We start from the raw sequence: 21,561 nt of genomic DNA on the forward strand, positions 1-21,561 counted from the left end.
TCACGTGTTGCTGGCATCAAATTCTAAAGTTAATGATTTGCAACAAAAATAAAAAGTTTATCAGTTTGAACATCAAATATGTTGTCTTTGTAGCATATTCAACTGAATATGGCTTGAGAAGGATTTGCAAATCATTGTATTCTGTTTATATTTACATCTAACACAATTTCCCAACTCATATGGAAACTGGGTTTGTAATAAAATAAACAAAAACATAACAAAAGTGAAATAAAAAAGCTTAAAAGGCTAAATGTAATTTAGAAAAAGTTGCAACGTTGACTAATAAAACAAAGCTGTTTTGTTTTTCTTTCAAACTGTCACTGCTCAAAATCAATGTTATTATGAATTTTTGACCTATCCAAGGTTCCCATTACTTCACATCAAATATTCCAATAAGAAAAATATTTTTGGTGGAAGATTTTGTAAAATTGGTAAATAAATAACCAAAAAAATTCATATTTTGTTGTTTTCTTACCGTACCGAAAATGAACCGAACCGAGACCTCTGAACCAAGGTACGTACCGAACCGAAATTGTTGTGTACCGTTACACCCCTAATATATGGTGATATTGGAGCAGTCAAGGCGTTGAGGGGTTCCGGTTTGGTGACCGCAGGATTAGGTCTCTGCTTTTTGCAGATGATGTGGTCCTGATGGCTTCATCTGGCCGGGATCTTCAGCTCTCACTGGATCGGTTCGCAGCCGAGTGTAAAGCGACCGGAATGAGAATCAGCACCTCCAAGTCCGAGTCCATGGTTCTCGCCCGGAAAAGGGTGGAGTGCCATCTCCGGGTTGGGGAGGAGACCCTGCCCCAAGTGGGGGAGTTCAAGTACCTGAGAGTCTTGTTCACGAGTGAGGGAAGAGTGGATCGTGAGATCGACAGGCGGATCGGTGTGGCGTCTTCAGTAATGCGGACGTTGTATCGATCCGTTGTGGTGAAGAAGGAGCTGAGCCGGAAGGCAAAGCTCTCAATTTACCGGTCGATCTACGTTCCCATCCTCACCTATGGTCATGAGCTTTGGGTCATGACCGAAAGGATAAGATCACGGGTACAAGCGGCCCAAATGAGTTTGGGTCTCTCCCTTAGAGATAGGGTGAGAAGCTCTGTCATCCGGGAGGAACTCAAAGTAAAGCCGCTGCTCCTCCACATGGAGAGGAGCCAGATGAGGTGGTTCGGGCATCTGGTCAGGATGCCACCCGAACGCCTCCCTAGGGAGGTGTTTAGGGCACGTCCAACCGGTAGGAGGCCACGGGGAAGACCCAGGACACGTTGGGAAGACTATGTCTCCCGGCTGGCCTGGGAACGCCTCGGGATCCCCCGGGAAGAGCTAGACCAAGTGGCTGGGGAGAGGGAAGTCTGGGTTTCCCTGCTTAGGCTGCTGCCCCCGCGACCCGACCTCGGATAAGCGGAAGATGATGGATGGATGGATGGATTGGAGTATATGTTCTCACGCAGTTGCTTTACGCTGCAGGCATAACACTGCAGGCTTTTCCCACTCCTTCCTGTGTCTCCTTCTCAGAGACATAAAACAAACGCACCTTCTTACATACGTCACATACGTACACCCACTCGCGGAGCAGAGGGTTAGCGGCATGGGTAACGTTAGCTGCACGTAAGCGATGATAATACGGACCTTCGATCCTCAGGCGGAGCCGTGCGAGTGGTAATACGAGAGAAAGAAGGTGCGAATGAAAGAAGAATTAACTCCCAAGAAAAGCAGCAGGGGGTCCATCGTCTGGCGGTGGTTTGGCTCCAAGTAGGAACATGTCGAACGGACAACTGTCATTTGTCAAGTGTGATGCAAAAGCGTTGCTACAAAAAGTAGCATTACTGCTAATATGTAGCATCATTTGAAAAGTACTCTGCTGGAGAATGAAGAGTGCTTACTCCGCATGTCAACATCTCCATTCGGTGCCACCATTTCCACATCAACACCGTATGAAACAAATAGTCAGCAACAGAAGGAGATAACATCCGCAGGAACCTACCACAAAGTGAAGGAATAAACCATTTGATTTCCTATTATGCAGCCCGTTTTTATTTGACACTTATTGAAATATCTTGTGTGACATCATGCACAAAAGTGCACTTTATTTGTTTTAAACTATTGTAGTGGCGTTCTGTACAAAAAGTGCACTTTAATTTGTGTTGTTTTGATATGTCATCTTAGTGACATCATGCACAAAAGTGCACTCATAGCTTGTTTTAAAATGCCTCTGACAATTATGCACTTTCTGTTTTGGAAATGACATGAATGTTTGTGCCACTGCTTCATAACTGTTTCGTAAATACACTTTTAGTTGTGATTTCCCTCTCTGCATGAAAGTTTAAAAGCAGCATATATGAATGCAGTATGAAGAAGAATGTTTGAATGTAGACACAGAATCATCATACTGCTGTCATTATATGCATCATTCAAGGCTAAGGCAAAATATCGAGATGTGTATCGTGACATGGCCTTAAAATATTGAGATACTTAAAAAAGGCCATATCGCCCAGCCCTATGTTAGATCCACTATGGACTGGACTGTCACACTATTATGTTAGATCCACTATGGACTGGACTGTCACACTATTATGTTAGATCCACTATGGACTGGACTCTCACACTATTATGTTAGATCCACTATGGACTGGACTCTCACTACTATGTTAGATCCACTATTGACTGGACTTTCACTATTATGTTAGATCTACTATGGACTAGACTCTCACACTATTATGTTAGATCCACTATGGACTGGACTCTCACACTATTATGTTAGATCCACTATGGACTGGACTGTCACACTATTATGTTAGATCCACTATGGACTGGACTGTCACACTATTATGTTAGATCCACTATGGACTGGACTCTCACACTATTATGTTAGATCCACTATGGACTGGATTCTCACACTATCATGTTAGATCCACTATGGACTGGACTCACTATTATGTTAGATCCACTATGGACTGGACTCTCACACTATCATGTTAGATCCACTACGGACTGGACTGTCACACTATCATGTTAGATCCACTATGGACTGGACTCTTACACCATTTTGTTAGATCCACTATGGACTGGACTGTCACACTATTATGTTAGATCCACTATGGACTGGACTGTCACACTATTATGTTAGATCCACTATGGACTGGACTGTCACACTATTATGTTAGATCCACTATGGACTGGACTCTCACACTATTATGTTAGATCCACTATGGACTGGACTCTCACACTATTATGTTAGATCCACTATGGACTGGACTCTCACACTATTATGTTAGATCCACTATGGACTGGACTCTCACTACTATGTTAGATCCACTATTGACTGGACTTTCACTATTATGTTAGATCTACTATGGACTAGACTCTCACACTATTATGTTAGATCCACTATGGACTGGACTCTCACACTATTATGTTAGATCCACTATGGACTGGACTGTCACACTATTATGTTAGATCCACTATGGACTGGACTGTCACACTATTATGTTAGATCCACTATGGACTGGACTCTCACACTATCATGTTAGATCCACTATGGACTGGACTCACTATTATGTTAGATCCACTATGGACTGGACTCTCACACTATCATGTTAGATCCACTATGGACTGGACTCTCACACTATTATGTTAGATCCACTATGGACTGGACTGTCACACTATCATGTTAGATCCACTATGGACTGGACTCTTACACCATTTTGTTAGATCCACTATGGACTGGACTGTCACACTATTATGTTAGATCCACTATGGACTGGACTGTCACACTATTATGTTAGATCCACTATGGACTGGACTCTCACACCATTATGTTAGATCCACTATGGACTGGACTCTCACACTATCATGTTAGATCCACTATGGACTGGACTCTCACACTATTATGTTAGATCCAATATGGACTGGACTGTCACACTATCATGTTAGATCCACTATGGACTGGACTCTCACTATTATGTTAGATCCACTATGGACTGGACTCTCACACTATTATGTTAGATCCACTATGGACTGGACTCTCACACTATTATGTTAGATCCACTATGGACTGGACTCTCACACTATTATGTTAGATCCCGTATGGACTGGACTTTTAAACCATTTTGTTAGATCCACTATGGACTGGACTCTCACACTATTATGTTAGATCCACTATGGACTGGACTCTCACACTATTATGTTAGCTCCACTATGGACTGGACTCTCACACTATTATGTTAGATCCACTATGGACTGGACTCTCACACTATTATGTTAGATCCACTATGGACTGGACTCTCACACTATTATGTTAGATCCACTATGGACTGGACTCTCACACTATTATGTTAGATCCACTATGGACTGGACTCTCACACTATTATGTTAGATCCACTATGGACTGGACTGTCACACTATTATATTGGATCCACTATGGACTGGACTCTCACACTATTATGTTAGATCCACTATGGACTGGACTCTCACACTATTATGTTAGATCCATTATGGACTGGATTCTTACAATATTAAGTTAGATCCACTATGGACTGGACTCTCACACTATTATGTTAGATCCACTATGGACTGGACTCTCACACTATTATGTTAGAACCCCTATGGACTGGACTCACTATTATGTTAGATCCACTATGGACTGGACTCACTATTATGTTAGATCCACTATGGACTGGACTCACTATTATGTTAGATCCACTATGGACTGGACTCACTATTATGTTAGATCCACTATGGACTGGACTCACTATTATGTTAGATCCACTATGGACTGGACTCTCACACTATGTTAGATCCACTATGGCCTGGACTCTCACTATTATGTTAGATCCACTATGGACTGGACTCTCACACTATTATGTTAGATCCACTATGGATTGGACTCTCACACTATTATGTTAGAAACCCTATGGACTGGACTCACTATTATGTTAGATCCACTATGGACTGGACTCACTATTATGTTAGATCCACTATGGACTGGACTCACTATTATGTTAGATCCACTATGGACTGGACTCTCACACTATTATGTTAGAACCCCTATGGACTGGACTCACTATTATGTTAGATCCACTATGGACTGGACTCACTATTATGTCAGATCCACTATGGACTGGACTGTCACACTATCATGTTAGATCCACTATGGACTGGACTCACACTATTATGTTAGATCCACTATGGACTGGACTCACACTATTATGTTAGATCCACTATGGATTGGACTCTCATACTATTATGTTAGATCCACTATGGACTGGACTCACTATTATGTTAGATCCACTATGGACTGGACTCTCTCACTATTATGTACTAACCTTATGAAAAAATGGCATATCTTTTCAACTTTATTATTATCTGATCATGTCAAATATTTATTATCTATATAATGTAATATGCAGCAAAAAAATGTTTTAAAATAAATAGTTAAATAGCTGCTTGTCACCAATCTGTGCATACAAAATGTAATCAGATGCATAGACAATCGTGCAATAATTAGCTGATTATGCATAAGTGCTGTCAAGTGATGTATTTAAAAAAGAAAAAATCTAATGCATCCCACTTGAATTTGGATGAATCATGATTAAACACGTTATTAACTGCATGCCTAATTGGAATGAATAGTTAATGGCCCTCTGTAGGCAGCCATTACTGCGATGTGGCCCTCAATGACAACAAGTTTGACAGCCCCTGCTCTAGAACTGAAACTGGTTCAGAACCAAACAGTGTTCGGATTGTAATCGCGCAAAAGTGACGAGCAGCAAAGTAAAAGCGGTCAACATCGCGGCTCGGAGAGATTTTTTGAACGGGTGAGTTAGCAGGATGATGCTCCTGATGGTCTCCCCGTCCTGCACTTAAGTGTGGCGTTTAGGCAACACGTTTTGTTTGGATCGTATCCATCCATCTTCTTCCGCTTATCCGAGGTCGGGGGCAGCAGCCTAAGCAGGGTAGACTTGTTTAATCCCTCCATTTATTAAAATAGTACACAACATGAAAACAAAAGGGAAACCTCAAAAGTGGTGCCGCTTCCACATACAGCTACAAAGTAAAACGGAACGAAAATGAGCAATAATAAGACATATTGCGCACATACCGTTGCACCATGCGTGGACAAACTAGAGAAAAACGCTTCAATGCCCGCATACCGTATTTTGGACCGTAGGGCGCACCGGATTATAAGGCGCACTGCCGATGAGCGGGTCTAGTAGGGTCTATTTTCACCAGAGATCATAACAGACCCGACAAAGAATCTCCATCTTAGGCTGCCCACTAGCACAAACATTTTAAACAATTATGAAGGTTTGTGTCATCTTTGTCCTACAGAAACCATTTTAAAACAAGTTATATTTTTCTGCCCCATTTCTATACATTTTTGAAAAAAGTTCCAGTGATTCACTGAGGTTGCCGACACTAGACAGATTCTTGATCATCCGCACTGCCCGGAAATTGGCCCGCGGGCTAGTGGGCAGCCTAGGATGGAGATTCTTTGTCGGGTCTGTTATGGTCTCTGGTGAAAATAGACCTGACTAGACCCGCTCATCGGCAGTGTGCCTTATAATCAGGTGCGCCCTACGGTCCAAAATACGGTATGCGGGCATTGAAACGTTTTTGTCCAGTTTGTCCACACATTGTGCAACGGTATGTGCGCAATATGTCTTATTATTGCTCATTTTCGTTCCGTTTTACTTTGTAGCTGTATGTGGAAGCGGCGCCACTTTTGAGGTTTCCCTTTTGTTTTCATGTTGTGTACTATTTTAATAAATGAAGGATAAATCAAGTCTACCCTATCCTAGTCGGCATGACAAAAACACACTGGAGTGCAAACGTACCTCGAGTGTCTAGTTTCACATTTTTGGTTGCGGACCAGAGTTCTGTACCAGGTCTAACACCCGGAACCGGTCCAAAAATGACATTTGAATGTACTGTTACGTATTTGTTTCTTTTTCGTAATCCTTTCCAATTCGGTGTGGGGGAAGACTGAGGCGTACAGCCAAATCTCTGTTGAAAGGTAGGCTAATTGGGTCTGAACACGAGGACAGAGGGTGGGGGAAAACAATAGTGAAACTTTTCAGAGGGTGAGATAACTCCTGGAACTGACGGTCTTAGAATGGCCAAAGGTGTAGATGTGTGTGTCCAAGTTCCTTCTCGTGGATTTATGACAATCTTTGGTCTAAATAGCTTGTTAGCATTGATTAACTTGCACTGATGCACTGACCAAATATGCCTGTTTAGAAATCCACACGAGCAAATAACATCAACAAAGCTCACCTTTGTGCATTCACGCACAGTATAGAACGTTTGGTGGACAAAATGAGAAAGGGGTGGCATAAAGAGTGTCTTTCTGTGGCAGCGTCGGAGAAAGTAGTACAGGCAAACAAAACGTTTGCGTCACAGTCCACACAACGACGGCGAGTTCAAGGACCGCCGAAATTAGCACGACAAAACGGCGCTCGCCAAATATTCTCATCAGTGGAGCATAAACACAAACATTTTAAACAATTATGAAGGTTTGTGTCATCTTTGTCCTACAGAAACCATTTTAAAACAAGTTATATTTTTCCGTCCCATTTCTATACATTTTTGAAAAAAGTTCCAGTGATTCACAGGGGTTGCCGACACTAGACAGATTCTTGATCATCCGCACTGTCCGGATTTTGGCCCGCGGGCTAGTGGGCAGCCTAGGATGGAGATTCTTTGTCGGGTCTGTTATGATCTCTGGTGACAATAGACCCGCTCATCGGCAGTGTGCCTTATAATCAGGTGCGCCCTACGGTTAAAAAAATACGGTATGCGGGCATTGAAACGTTTTTTTGTCTAATTTGTCCACGCATGATGCAACGGTATGTGCGCAATATGTCTTATTATCGCTCATTTTCGTTCCGTTTTACTTTGTAGCTGTATGTGGAAGCGGCACCACTTTTGAGGTTTCCCTTTTGTTTTCATGTTGTGTACTTTTTTAATAAATGAAGGATAAATCAAGTCTACCCTATCCTAGTCGGCATGACAAAAACACACTGGAGTGCAAACGTACCTCGAGTGTCTAGTTTCACATTTTTGGTTGCGGACCAGAGTTCTGTACCAGGTCTAACACCCGGAACCGGTCCAAAAATGACATTTGAATGCACCGTTACGTGTTTTTTTTTTCCGTAATTCTTTCCAATTCGGTGTGGGGGAAGACTGAGGCGTACAGCCAAATCTCTGTTGAAAGGTGGGCTAATTGGGTCTGAACACGAGGACAGTTGGTGGGGGAAAACAATAGTGAAACTTTTCAGAGGGTGAGATAACTCCTGGAACTGACGGTCTTAGAATGGCCGAAGGTGTAGATGTGTGTGTCCAAGTTCCTTATAGTGGATTTATGACAATCTTTGGTCTAAATAGCGTGTTAGCATTGATTAACTTGCACTAATGCACTGACCAAATATGCCTGTTTAGAAATCCACACGAGCAAATAACATCAACAAAGCTCACCTTTGTGCATTCACGCACAGTATAGAACGTTTGGTGGACAAAATGAGAAAGGGGTGGCATAAAGAGCGTCTTTCTGTGGCAGCGTCGGAGAAAGTAGTACAGGCAAACAAAACGTTTGCGTCACAGTCCACACAACGACGGCGAGTTCAAGGACCGCCGAAATTAGCACGACAAAACGGCGGTCGCCAAATATTCTCATCAGTGAAGCATAAACACAAACATTTTAAACAATTAGGAAGGTTTGTGTCATCTTTGTCCAACAGAAACCATTTTAAAACAAGTTATATTTTTCCGTCCCATTTCTATACATTTTTGAAAAAAGTTCCAGTGATTCACTGAGGTTGCCGACACTAGACAGATTCTTGATCATCCGCACTGTCCGGATTTTGGCCCGCGGGCTAGTGGGCAGCCTAGGATGGAGATTCTTAGTCGGGTCTGTTATGGTCTCTTGTGACAATAGACCCGCTCATCGGCAGTGTGCCTTATAATCAGGTGCGCCCTACGGTCCAAAATACGGTATGCGGGCATTGAAACGTTTTTTTGTCTAGTTTGTCCACGCATGGTGCAACGGTATGTACGCAATATGTCTTATTACTGCTCATTTTCGTTCCGTTTTACTTTGTAGCTGTATGTGGAAGCGGCGCCACTTTTGAGGTTTCCCTTTTGTTTTCATGTTGTGTACTATTTTAATAAATGAAGGATAAATCAAGTCTACCCTATCCTAGTCGGCATGACAAAAAGACACGTGAGTGCAAACCGTACCTCGAGTGTCTAGTTTCACATTTTTGGTTGCGGACCAGAGTTCTGTACCAGGTCTAACACCCGGAACCGGTCCAAAAATGACATTTGAATGTACCATTACGTGGTTTTTTTTCCTGTAATCCTTTCCAATTCGGTGTGGGGGAAGACTGAGGCGTACAGCCAAATCTCTGTTGAAAGGTGGGCTAATTGGGTCTGAACACGAGGACAGTTGGTGGGGGAAAACAATAGTGCAACTTTTCAGAGGGTGAGATAACTCCTGGAACTGACGGTCTTAGAATGGCCAAAGGTGTAGATGTGTGTGTCCAAGTTCCTTCTAGTGGATTTATGACAATCTTTGGTCTAAATAGCTTGTTAGCATTGATTAACTTGCACTAATGCACTGACCAAATATGCCTGTTTAGAAATCCACACGAGCAAATAACATCAACAAAGCTCACCTTTGTGCATTCACGCACAGTATAGAACGTTTGGTGGACAAAATGAGAAAGGGGTGGCATAAAGAGCGTCTTTCTGTGGCAGCGTCGGAGAAAGTAGTAAAGGCAAACAAAATCTTTGCGTCACAGTCCACACAACGACGGCGAGTTCAAGGACCGCCGAAATTAGCACGACAAAACGGCGGTCGCCAAATATTCTCATTAGTAAAGCATAAACACCAAATATTTTAAATAATTATGAAGGTTTGTGTCATCTTTGTCCTACAGAAACCATTTTAAAACAAGTTATATTTTTCCGTCCCATTTCTATACATTTTTGAAAAAAGTTCCAGTGATTCACTGAGGTTGCCGACACTAGACAGATTCTTGATCATCCGCACTGTCCGGAAATTGGCCCGCGGGCTAGTGGGCAGCCTAGGATGGAGATTCTTTGTCGGGTCTGTTATGATCTCTGGTGACAATAGACCCGCTCATCGGCAGTGTGCCTTATAATCAGGTGCGCCCTACGGTTAAAAAAATACGGTATGCGGGCATTGAAACGTTTTTTTGTCTAATTTGTCCACACATGGTGCAACGGTATGTGCGCAATATGTCTTATTATTGCTCATTTTCGTTCCATTTTACTTTGTAGCTGTATGTGGAAGCGGCGCCACTTTTGAGGTTTCCCTTTTGTTTCCATGTTGTGTACTTTTTTAATAAATGAAAGATAAATCAAGTCTACCCTATCCTAGTCGGCTCGACAAAAAGACATGTGAGTGCAAACGTACCTCGAGTCTCTAGTTTCACATTTTTGGTTGCGGACCAGAGTTCTGTACCAGGTCTAACACCCGGAACCGGTCCAAAAATGACATTTGAATGTACTGTTACGTATTTGTTTGTTTTTTCGTAATCCTTTCCAATTCGGTGTGGGGGAAGACTGAGGCGTACAGCCAAATCTCTGTTGAAAGGTGGGCTAATTGGGTCTGAACACGAGGACAGAGGGTGGGGGAAAACAATAGTGAAACTTTTCAGAGGGTGAGATAACTCCTGGAACTGACGGTCTTAGAATGGCCAAAGGTGTAGATGTGTGTGTCCAAGTTCCTTCTAGTGGATTTATGACAATCTTTGGTCTAAATAGCTTGTTAGCATTGATTAACTTGCACTAATGCACTGACCAAATATGCCTGTTTAGAAATCCACACGAGCCAATAACATCAACAAAGCTCACCTTTGTGCATTCACGCACAGTATAGAACGTTTGGTTGAAAAAATGCGAAAGAAGTGGCATGAAGCGCGTCTTTCTGTGGCAGCGTCGGAGAAAGTTGTACACGTAAACAAAACGTTTGCGTCACAGTCCACACAACGATGGCGAGTTCAAGGACCGCCGAAATTAGCACGACAAAACGGCGGTCGCCAAATATTCTCATCAGTGAAGCATAAACACAAACATTTTAAACAATTAGGAAGGTTTGTGTCATATTTGTCCTACAGAAACCATTTTAAAACAAGTTATATTTTTCCGTCCCATTTCTTTACATTTTTGAAAAAAGTTCCAGGGATTCGCAGGGGTTGCCGACACTAGACAGATTCTAGATCATCCGCACTGTCCGGAAATTGGCCCGCGGGCTAGTGGGCAGCCTAGGATGGAGATTCTTTGTCGGGTCTGTTATGGTCTCTTGTGACAATAGACCCGCTCATCGGCAGTGTGCCTTATAATCCGGTGCGCCCTACGGTTAAAAAAATACGGTATGCGGGCATTGAAACGTTTTTTTGTCTAGTTTGTCCACGCATGATGCAACGGTATGTACGCAATATGTCTTATTACTGCTCATTTTCGTTCCATTTTACTTTGTAGCTGTATGTGGAAGCGGCGCCACTTTTGAGGTTTCCCTTTTGTTTTCATGTTGTGTACTATTTTAATAAATGAAAGATAAATCAAGTCTACCCTATCCTAGTCGGCATGACAAAAACACACTGGAGTGCAAACGTACCTCGAGTGTCTAGTTTCACATTTTTGGTTGCGGACCAGAGTTCTGTACCAGGTCTAACACCCGGAACCGGTCCAAAAATGACATTTGAATGTACCGTTACGTGTTTTTTTTTCCCGTAATCCTTTCCAATTCGGTGTGGGGGAAGACTGAGGCGTACAGCCAAATCTCTGTTGAAAGGTGGGCTAATTGGGTCTGAACACGAGGACAGTTGGTGGGGGAAAACAATAGTGAAACTTTTCAGAGGGTGAGATAACTCCTGGAACTGACGGTCTTAGAATGGCCAAAGGTGTGTGTCCAAGTTCCTTCTAGTGGATTTATGACAATCTTTGGTCTAAATAGCTTGTTAGCATTGATTAACTTGCACTAATGCACTGACCAAATATGCCTGTTTGGAAATCCACACGAGCAAATAACATCAACAAAGCTCACCTTTGTGCATTCACGCACAGTATAGAACGTTTGGTGGACAAAATGAGAAAGGAGTGGCATAAAGAGCGTCTTTCTGTGGCAGCGTCGGAGAAAGTAGTACAGGCAAACAAAACGTTTGCGTCACAGTCCACACAACGACGGCGAGTTCAAGGACTGCCGAAATTAGCACGACAAAACGGCGGTCGCCAAATATTCTCATCAGTGAAGCATAAACACAAACATTTTAAACAATTAGGAAGGTTTGTGTCATATTTGTCCTACAGAAACCATTTTAAAACAAGTTAAATTTTTCCGTCCCATTTCTATACATTTTTGAAAAAAGTTCCAGTGATTCACAGGGGTTGCCGACACTAGACAGATTCTTGATCATCCGCACTGTCCGGAAATTGGCCCGCAGGCTAGTGGGCAGCCTAGGATGGAGATTCTTTGTCGGGTCTGTTATGATCTCTGGTGAAAATAGACCCTACTAGACCTACTCATCGGCAGTGTGCCTTATAATCAGGTGCGCCCTACGGTCCAAAATACGGTATGCGGGCATTGAAACGTTTTTTTGTCCAGTTTGTCCACGCATGATGCAACGGTATGTACGCAATATGCCTTATTATTGCTCATTTTCGTTCCATTTTACTTTGTAGCTGTATGTGGAAGCGGCACCACTTTTGAGGTTTCCCTTTTGTTTTCATGTTGTGTACTATTTTAATAAATGGAGGGATAAATCAAGTCTACCCTATCCTAGTCGGCTCGACAAAAAGACACGTGAGTGTAAACCGTACCTCGAGTGTCTAGTTTCACATTTTTGGTTGCGGACCAGAGTTCTGTACCTGGTCTAACACCCGGAACCGGTCCAAAAATGACATTTGAATGTACCGTTACGTGTTTTTTTTTTCCGTAATCCTTTCCAATTCGGTGTGGGGGAAGACTGAGGCGTACAGCCAAATCTCTGTTGAAAGGTGGGCTAATTGGGTCTGAACACGAGGACAGTTGGTGGGGGAAAACAATAGTGAAACTTTTCAGAGGGTGAGATAACTCCTGGAACTGACGGTCTTAGAATGGCCAAAGGTGTAGATGTGTGTGTCCAAGTTCCTTCTAGTGGATTTATGACAATCTTTGGTCTAAATAGCTTGTTAGCATTGATTAACTTGCACTAATGCACTGACCAAATATGCCTGTTTAGAAATCCACACGAGCCAATAACATCAACAAAGCTCACCTTTGTGCATTCACGCACAGTATAGAACGTTTGGTGGACAAAATGAGAAAGGGGTGGCATAAAGAGCGTCTTTCTGTGGCAGCGTCGGAGAAAGTAGTACAGGCAAACAAAACGTTTGCGTCACAGTCCACACAACGACGGCGAGTTCAAGGACCGCCGAAATTAGCACGACAAAACGGCGGTCGCCAAATATTCTCATCAGTAAAGCATAAACACAAACATTTTAAACAATTAGGAAGGTTTGTGTCATCTTTGTCCTACAGAAACCATTTTAAAACAAGTTATATTTTTCCGTCCCATTTCTATACATTTTTGAAAAAAGTTCCAGGGATTCGCAGGGGTTGCCGACACTAGACAGATTCTTGATCATCCGCACTGTCCGGATTTTGGCCCGCGGGCTAGTGGGCAGCCTAGGATGGAGATTCTTTGTCGGGTCTGTTATGGTCTCTTGTGACAATAGACCCGCTCATCGGCAGTGTGCCTTATAATCCGGTGCGCCCTACGGTTAAAAAAATACGGTATGCGGGCATTGAAACGTTTTTTTGTCTAGTTTGTCCACGCATGATGCAACGGTATGTACGCAATATGTCTTATTACTGCTCATTTTCGTTCCATTTTACTTTGTAGCTGTATGTGGAAGCGGCGCCACTTTTGAGGTTTCCCTTTTGTTTTCATGTTGTGTACTTTTTTAATAAATGAAGGATAAATCAAGTCTACCCTATCCTAGTCGGCATGACAAAAACACACTGGAGTGCAAACGTACCTCGAGTGTCTAGTTTCACATTTTTGGTTGCGGACCAGAGTTCTGTACCAGGTCTAACACCCGGAACCGGTCCAAAAATGACATTTGAATGTACTGTTACGTATTTGTTTGTTTTTTCGTAATCCTTTCCAATTCGGTGTGGGGGAAGACTGAGGCGTGCAGCCAAATCTCTGTTGAAAGGTGGGCTAATTGGGTCTGGGGACAAGGACGGGGGTCCATTGACTAAAACCATTAGCGATGGCTCTTAGGGACAAAGCTGCAGCTACCTTTAAGAGCTGATTAGATCTGAGGAAGAGGAGGAGGATGAAGGAGGGGACCTGAAAGTAAACAACACTCACCATAGTCAAGTTTCAGGGGCTGCCTTTAACTCCACTCAGGTGATTACACGGCCAGGTAAATGTCCACAACATGATACAAAGTAACAACTAAATAAGCATACTTGAAAAGTGACGTTAGCACAAAATACTTTTTTCTTTTCTTTTATGTTCCCCGCCCTCACACTCACCTTTTTCAAGTAGGAGTGAATGAGTGGTAAGAATGTCGGTAAACAGTTCCAAAAAAAAAAAAAAAAAAGGTTTAAAACCAAAGTGGTTTTAAACGTGGAGTTATATTCCCGCCGCCTACAGCCCGCGGTCACGCACGGCGTCCATGGCGAGACACGCTGGAAGGTCCTCGGCGTCGCCGTAAGGTCCGCGCCGTCTTGGCCGGAGAGGAAGGGGGAGGTCGACGGAGCGTCTGCGGCGCCGCGGCGGAGGAAAGTCGGCGTCTGGCGGGACGGAGAGCCGCTCCTTCTTCGTGTGGCGCTGACAAGAAGCGGGCGCCTCTAGAAATGCTTTTTTCGCCTGTTGACGTCACGGGGTCCGCAGCCAATCCGCTCACCGCGTGCTGAGGGGCGGGATTAAGGCCAGGCGGCCAATCACAGCAAAGGAGGACAAAAGCTGAGAAGAAAAACAATAGTCTGATTAATATTGTCAACGCCGCCTATTTGGTGAACACAAACTCCCGCAAAGTTGTCCCACACTGAGGCGGCGTGACGCGTTTGTTCATCCTATATGGGATCGTCTGGCCCTTATTTACCTTCTCCATGGAAACACGCACAATGCCGCCTTCACTTCGCGCCTGCCTTTCATTAGCCGACATTCCGGAACAATCGTGTTTACCCACTCTGTTGTCTCGTCGGCGGGGAGTGGCGCCATCTCACGGCCGTGCGGGGAACTGCAGCCAGATGAGGAAGCTCACTTTCCACGACACGCGCGGCAAGTCTGTGATTTCAGCACAGAAATGATGCCAAAAAAGAAGAGAAAAATCCTGCAAATAAGTGACAAAAATAAAATAAAAAAAATAAATGCAAGTTGATGGAAGAAAACAGAAGTTCATAACAACGCCGGTGGAATGGAAATGTATATTTTTGTACGTATGTTTTCTACACTATAAAATTCATGGCAAACTCTACCTTGCACATTTTTCACCCCATTCAAAATGTTCCAACTTCAAACTGTTCAGGCTTTACCTTGAAAAATTCCAAAAATTCCCTGATTTCCGGATTTCCCCCATTCAAAATGATTTGGACATTTATCAAACTTTCACATTTTTCAACCGATTCAAAGCATTCCAACTTTAATCTGTTCAGCCTATTCGGGAATCATGGGCTTTCCCTTGACAAAGTCCAAAAAATCCCTGATTTCCAGATTTTCCCCATTCAAAATGATTTGGACATTTATCAAACTTTCACATTTTTCAACTGATTCAAACCATTCCCACTTCAAACTGTTCAGCCTATTCGGGAATCATGTTCTTTACCTTGAAAAATTCCAAAAATTCCCTGATTTCCAGATTTTCCCCATTCAAAATGATTTGGACATTTATCAAACTTTCACATTTTTCTACTGATTCAGACCATTCCAACTTTAAAATGTTCAGCCTATTCGGGAATCATGGGCTTTCCCTTGACAAAGTCCAAAAAATCCCTGATTTCCATGTTTTCCGGGACATTTTTCCCATTCAAAATGAATTGGACATTAATCAAACTTTCACATTTTTCAACCGATTCAAAGCATTCCAACTTCAAACTGTTCAGCCTATTCGGGAATCATGGTCTTTACCTTGAAAAATTCCAAAAATTCCCTGATTTCCAGATTTTCCCCATTCAAAATGATTTGGACATTCATCAAACTTTCACATTTTTCTACTGATTCAAATCATTCCAACTTTAAACTGTTCAGCCTATTCGGGAATCATGGGCTTTCCCTTGACTAAGTCCAAAAATTCCCTAAATTTCCAGGTTTTCTGGGACATTTTCCCCATTCAAAATTAATTGAATATTTATCAAACTTTCACATTTTTCAACCAATTCAAAGCATTCCAACTTCAATCTGTTCAGCCTATTCGGGAATCATGGGCTTTCCCTTGACAAATTAAAAAAATTCCCTGATTTCCATGTTTTCCGGGACATTTTCCCCATTCAAAATGATTTGGACATTAATCAAACTTTCACATTTTTCAACCGATTCAAACCATTCCAACTTCAAACTGTTCAGCCTATTTGGGAATCATGTTCTTTACCTTGAAAAATTCCAAAAATTCCCTGATTTCCAGATTTTCCCCATTCAAAATGATTTGGACATTTATCAAACTTTCACATTTTTCAACTGATTCAAAGCATTCCAACTTTAAAATGGTCAGCCTATTCAGGAATCATGGGCTTTCCCTTGACAAAGTCCAAAAATTCCCTGATTTCCATTTTTTCCGGGACATTTTTCCCATTCAAAATGAATTGGACATTTATCAAACTTTCACATTTTTCAACTGATTCCAAGCATTCCAACTTTAAACTATTCAGCCTATTCAGGAATCATGGGCTTTCCCTTGACTAAGTCCAAAAATTCCCTGATATCCAGGTTTTCCCCATTCAAAATGAATAGGACTTTAATCAAACTTTCACATTTTTCAACCGATTCAAACCATTCCAACTTCAAACTGTTCAGCCTATTCAGGAATCATGGTCTTTACCTTGTTCAGCCTATTCAGGAATCATGGTCTTTACCTTGAAAAATTCCCTGATTTCCGGATTTTCCCCATTCAAAATGATTTGGACATTTATCAAACTTCCACATTTTTCAACTGATTCAAAGCATTCCAACTTTAAACTGTTCAGCCTATTCGGGAATCATTGGCTTTCCCTTGACAAAGTCCAAAAATTCCCTGATTTCCATGTTTTCCGGGACATTTTTCCCATTCAAAATGAATTGGACATTTATCAAACTTCCACATTTTTCAACTGATTCAAAGCATTCCAACTTTAAACTGTTCAGCCTATTCGGGAATCATTGGCTTTCCCTTGGCTAAGTCCAAAAATTCCCTAAATTTCCAGGTTTTCTGGGACATTTTCCCCATTCAAAATTAATTGAATATTTATCAAACTTTCACATTTTTCAACCAATTCAAAGCATTCCAACTTCAATCTGTTCAGCCTATTCAGGAATTGTGGTCTTTCCCTTGACAAATTTCAAAACCTCCCTGATTTCCTGGTTTTCCAGGACATTTTTCCCATTCTAAATAAATTGGACATTTTTCAAACTTTCATATTTTTAACCCATTCAAACCAATCCACCTTCAGCATACTCCACCATACTGGAAATTGAAATTATAATTGTTACATGTTAAAAAAAAAAAAATCCCAGAATTCTAGGTTTTCCAGGACATTTTTCCCATTAAAAATTAATTGTACATTTTTCAAACTTTCACATTTTTCAACCGATTAAAATCATTCCACCCTCAACATAGTCCACCGTCATGAAAATTCTAACTATAATTTTTCCAAGTTCCCAAAAATTCCCAGAATACAAGGTTTTCCAGGACATTTTTCCCATTCAACATGAATTGGAAATGTTTAAAACTTACACATTTTTCAACCGATTCAAACAATTAAAATTGTAATTTTTCCAAGTTAAAAAAAAAAAATCCAGGAATTCCCGTTCTTTCAAACCCTTTTTTTTTTTAACCCTTTTTTTGTCCACTACTCCTTCCACATTTTTCAACCCACTTCTTCCGTTCCACCGTCAAAACATTCTTCTTAATCAGGACAAAAAACAAGGTTGTTTTTTCAACTTGAAAAATTCCCTGTTTCCCTAAAATTCCAGGAATTCCGTAATTCCATTTCTCAATCTAGTTGTGTGTGTTCCAAACATTCATGTTTTTTTTCAATTTCTTCTTCAGGTTTTGGCGCGCTCTACCTTCCACATTTTTCCGATGATTGGTACAACCTTAGTTTCTTACAATTATTTACATTTAGACAGTCACACATAAGACATGTTTCAATTGCTTATGCAGGTTTATTGATTGTTGAATAGCCCGCTGTGTGCACTGTTGAACAATTAAGATGATTCAATTAAGATGATTCATTTGAGTTGATTCAATTAAGATGATTCAATTTAGGTGATTCCATTCGGATGATTTAATTAAGATAATTCAATTAAGATGACTCAATTGAGATGATTCAAATAAGATGATTCAATTGAGATGATTTAATTAAGATGATTCAATTAAGGTGATTAAATTAAGATGATTCAATTGAGATGATTTAATTAAGATAATTCAATTAATTTGACTCAAGTGAGATGATTCAGTTAAGATAATTCAATTGAGATGATTCAATTAAGATGACTCAATTAAGATGATTCAATCGAGATGATTCAATTGACATGATTCAACTAAGACAATTCAATTGAGATGATTCAATTAAGATGATTCAATTGAGATGATTCAATTTATATAATTCAATTGAGTTGACTCAAGTGAGATGATTCAATAAAGATGATTCAATTGAGATGATTCAGTTAAGATGATTCAATTGAGATGATTCAGTTGAGATGATTCAATTAAGATGATTTAATTAAGATGATTCAATAAAGATAATTCAGTTAAGATGATTCAGTTAAGATGGTTCAGTTGAGATGATTCAATTAAGATGATTCATTTATGATGATTCAATTAAGATGATTTGATTATGATGATCCAATTAAGATGATTCGATTAAGATCATTCAATTAAGATGGTTCATTTATGATGATTCAATTAAGATGATTCAATAAAGATGATTCGATTATGATGATTCAATTAAGATGATTCGATTAAGATCATTCAATTAAGATGATTTATTTGAGTTGATTCAATTAAGATCATTCAATTGAGATGATTCAATTGAGATGATTCAGTTAAATGATTCAATTGAGATGATTAAATTAATATGATTCAATTGAAATGATTCAATTGTGATAATTCAATTAAGATGATTCAATTATGATGATTCAATTAAGATGATACGATTATGATGACTCAATTAAGATGATTCAATTAAGATGATTCAATTAAGATGATTCAATTGAGATGATTCAATTGAGATGATTCAATTGAGATGATTAAATTAAGATGATTCAATTGAGATGATTCAATAGAGATGATTCAATTAAGATGATTCAATTAAGATGATTAAATATAGATGATTCAATTCAGATGATACAATTAAGATCACTCAATTAAGATTATTCAACTAAGATGATTCAATTGAGATGATTCAATTGAGATGATTCAATTAAGATGATTCAATTGAGATGATTCATTTGGGACGATTCAGTTAAAATGATTCAATTAAGATGATGCAATTGAGATGATTCAACTAAGATGATTCAATTGAGATGATTCAATTGAGATGATTCACTTGGGATGATTCAATTGAGATGATTCAATTAAGATGATTCAATTGAGATGATTCAATTGGGATGATTCAGTTAAAATGATTCAATTAAGATGATTCAATTAAGATGATTCAACTAAGATGATTCAATTAAGATGATTCAACTAAGATGATTCAATTGAGATGAATCAATTAAGATGATTCAATTGAGATGATTCAATTAAGATGATTCAATTTCCAGTAGAGCACAAGTGTGTTTCTTTGTAGTATTTCTCAAGTTATGGTCAAGTGGTGACATCATTGATGATGGTCTGAGAGGTGGTCATTGAAGTCGGAGTAAGTAGAGCATCACTGAAGGCAGAGGCGGGCCGTGTGTTTCCCACCTAGGCCTAATAGCATCAGTGATGTCACCACATGACCTTTGCTAGAGGACACATTTACTGCTTATTGAACAGTGTACAAAATGTTTTTTTGTTTGTTTTTTTTACGCATTTAAAAATCAATTAACCCGCATCAGCAATTTAAACATATCCTACTACTGTCAAAATTAAAATGGCAGAAAAACACATTAAACATGAAATATTTGTACTCACAATTTGTAGCACCCACTGGACGACGCTCGTAGTCGCTTGATTGGCGTGGAATTAACCAGCATTTCCCCATTTCATGGTCTCACAAGATGTGCTTTCTCTTGAAATATCCTTCTTGAAAATGTCCTGGCAAATATATGTGTTGTCTTGTCTCATCGCAAAAGATGCAGACGTGGTGACATTGAATATGACCAATGTATGATCCTCTAACTACTTGGTATCGGATCAGTACCTAAATGTGTGGTATCATCCAAAACTAATGTCAAGAATCAAAAGAAGAGAAAAATAAGTGATCATTACATTTTAACAGAAGTGTAGATAGAACATGTTCAAACAGAAAAGTTTGTCCCTCATAAGTGAATTGAAGTGAAGTGAATTGTATTTATATAGCGCTTTTCTCTAGTGACTCAAAGCGCTTTACATAGTGAAACCCAATATCTAAGTTACATTTAAACCAGTGTGGGTGGCACTGGGAGCAGGTGGGTAAAGTGCCTTGCCCAAGGACACAACGGCAGTGACTAGAATGGCGGAAGCGGGAATCGAACCTGCAACCCTCAAGTTGCTGGCACGGCCACTCTACAAAATAATAGGACTGGACTCTCACTATTATGTTAGATCCACTATGGACTGGACTCTCACACTATTATGTTAGATCCACTATGGACTGGACTCTCACACTATTATGTTAGATCCACTATGGACTGGACTCTCACACCATTTTGTTAGATACACTATGGACTGGTCTTTCACTATTATGTTAGATCCACTATGGACTGGACTCTCACTATTATGTTAGATCCCCTATGGACTGGACTCTCACACTATTATGTTAGATCCACTATGGACTGGACTCTCACACTATTATGTTGGATCCACTATGGACTGGACTCTCACACTATTATGTTAGATCCACTATGGACTGGACTCTCACACCATTTTGTTAGATCCGCTATGGACTGGACTCTCACACTATTATGTTAGATCCACTATGGACTGGACTCTCACTATTATGTTAGATCCACTATGGACTGGACTCACACTATTATGTTATATCAACTATGGACTGGACTCACACTATTATGTTAGATCCACTATGGGCTGGACTTTCACATTATTATGTTAGACCCACTCGATGTCCATTGCTTTTGGTCTCCCCCAGAGTTTTTCCTTGCCCTTATGTGGGCTCTGTACCGCGGATGTTGTTGTGGCTTGTGCAGCCCTTTGAGACACTGG

General features: G+C 40.6%; 2 protein-coding genes across 6 annotated transcripts in view; both read right to left on the reverse strand.

Moving 5' to 3' along the window:
• Window positions 1–14,842, reverse strand: part of LOC133543880 (LIM domain transcription factor LMO4) — a 91,950-nt gene extending 77,108 nt beyond the window's left edge. Inside the window, exon 1 of one of the 2 annotated variants that reach the window (XM_061888760.1) lies at window positions 14,552–14,842. The gene's annotated coding sequence lies outside the window, so the exon portion shown is untranslated. The other variant, XM_061888761.1, reaches the window with a different exon arrangement.
• Window positions 14,843–15,170: 328 nt separating this feature from the next.
• The window catches only part of LOC133543879 (heparan sulfate 2-O-sulfotransferase 1-like), a 130,757-nt gene continuing 124,366 nt past the window's right edge, over window positions 15,171–21,561 (reverse strand). For 3 of the 4 annotated variants that reach the window (XR_009804549.1, XR_009804548.1, XR_009804546.1), the window contains one exon: window positions 15,171–15,308. The gene's annotated coding sequence lies outside the window, so the exon portion shown is untranslated. Of the gene's footprint in view, window positions 15,355–21,561 lie in introns of all 4 variants that reach the window. The other variant, XR_009804547.1, reaches the window with a different exon arrangement.

The sequence above is a fragment of the Nerophis ophidion genome, linkage group LG26, assembly GCF_033978795.1.
Source record: "Nerophis ophidion isolate RoL-2023_Sa linkage group LG26, RoL_Noph_v1.0, whole genome shotgun sequence".
NCBI lineage: Eukaryota > Metazoa > Chordata > Actinopteri > Syngnathiformes > Syngnathidae > Nerophis > Nerophis ophidion.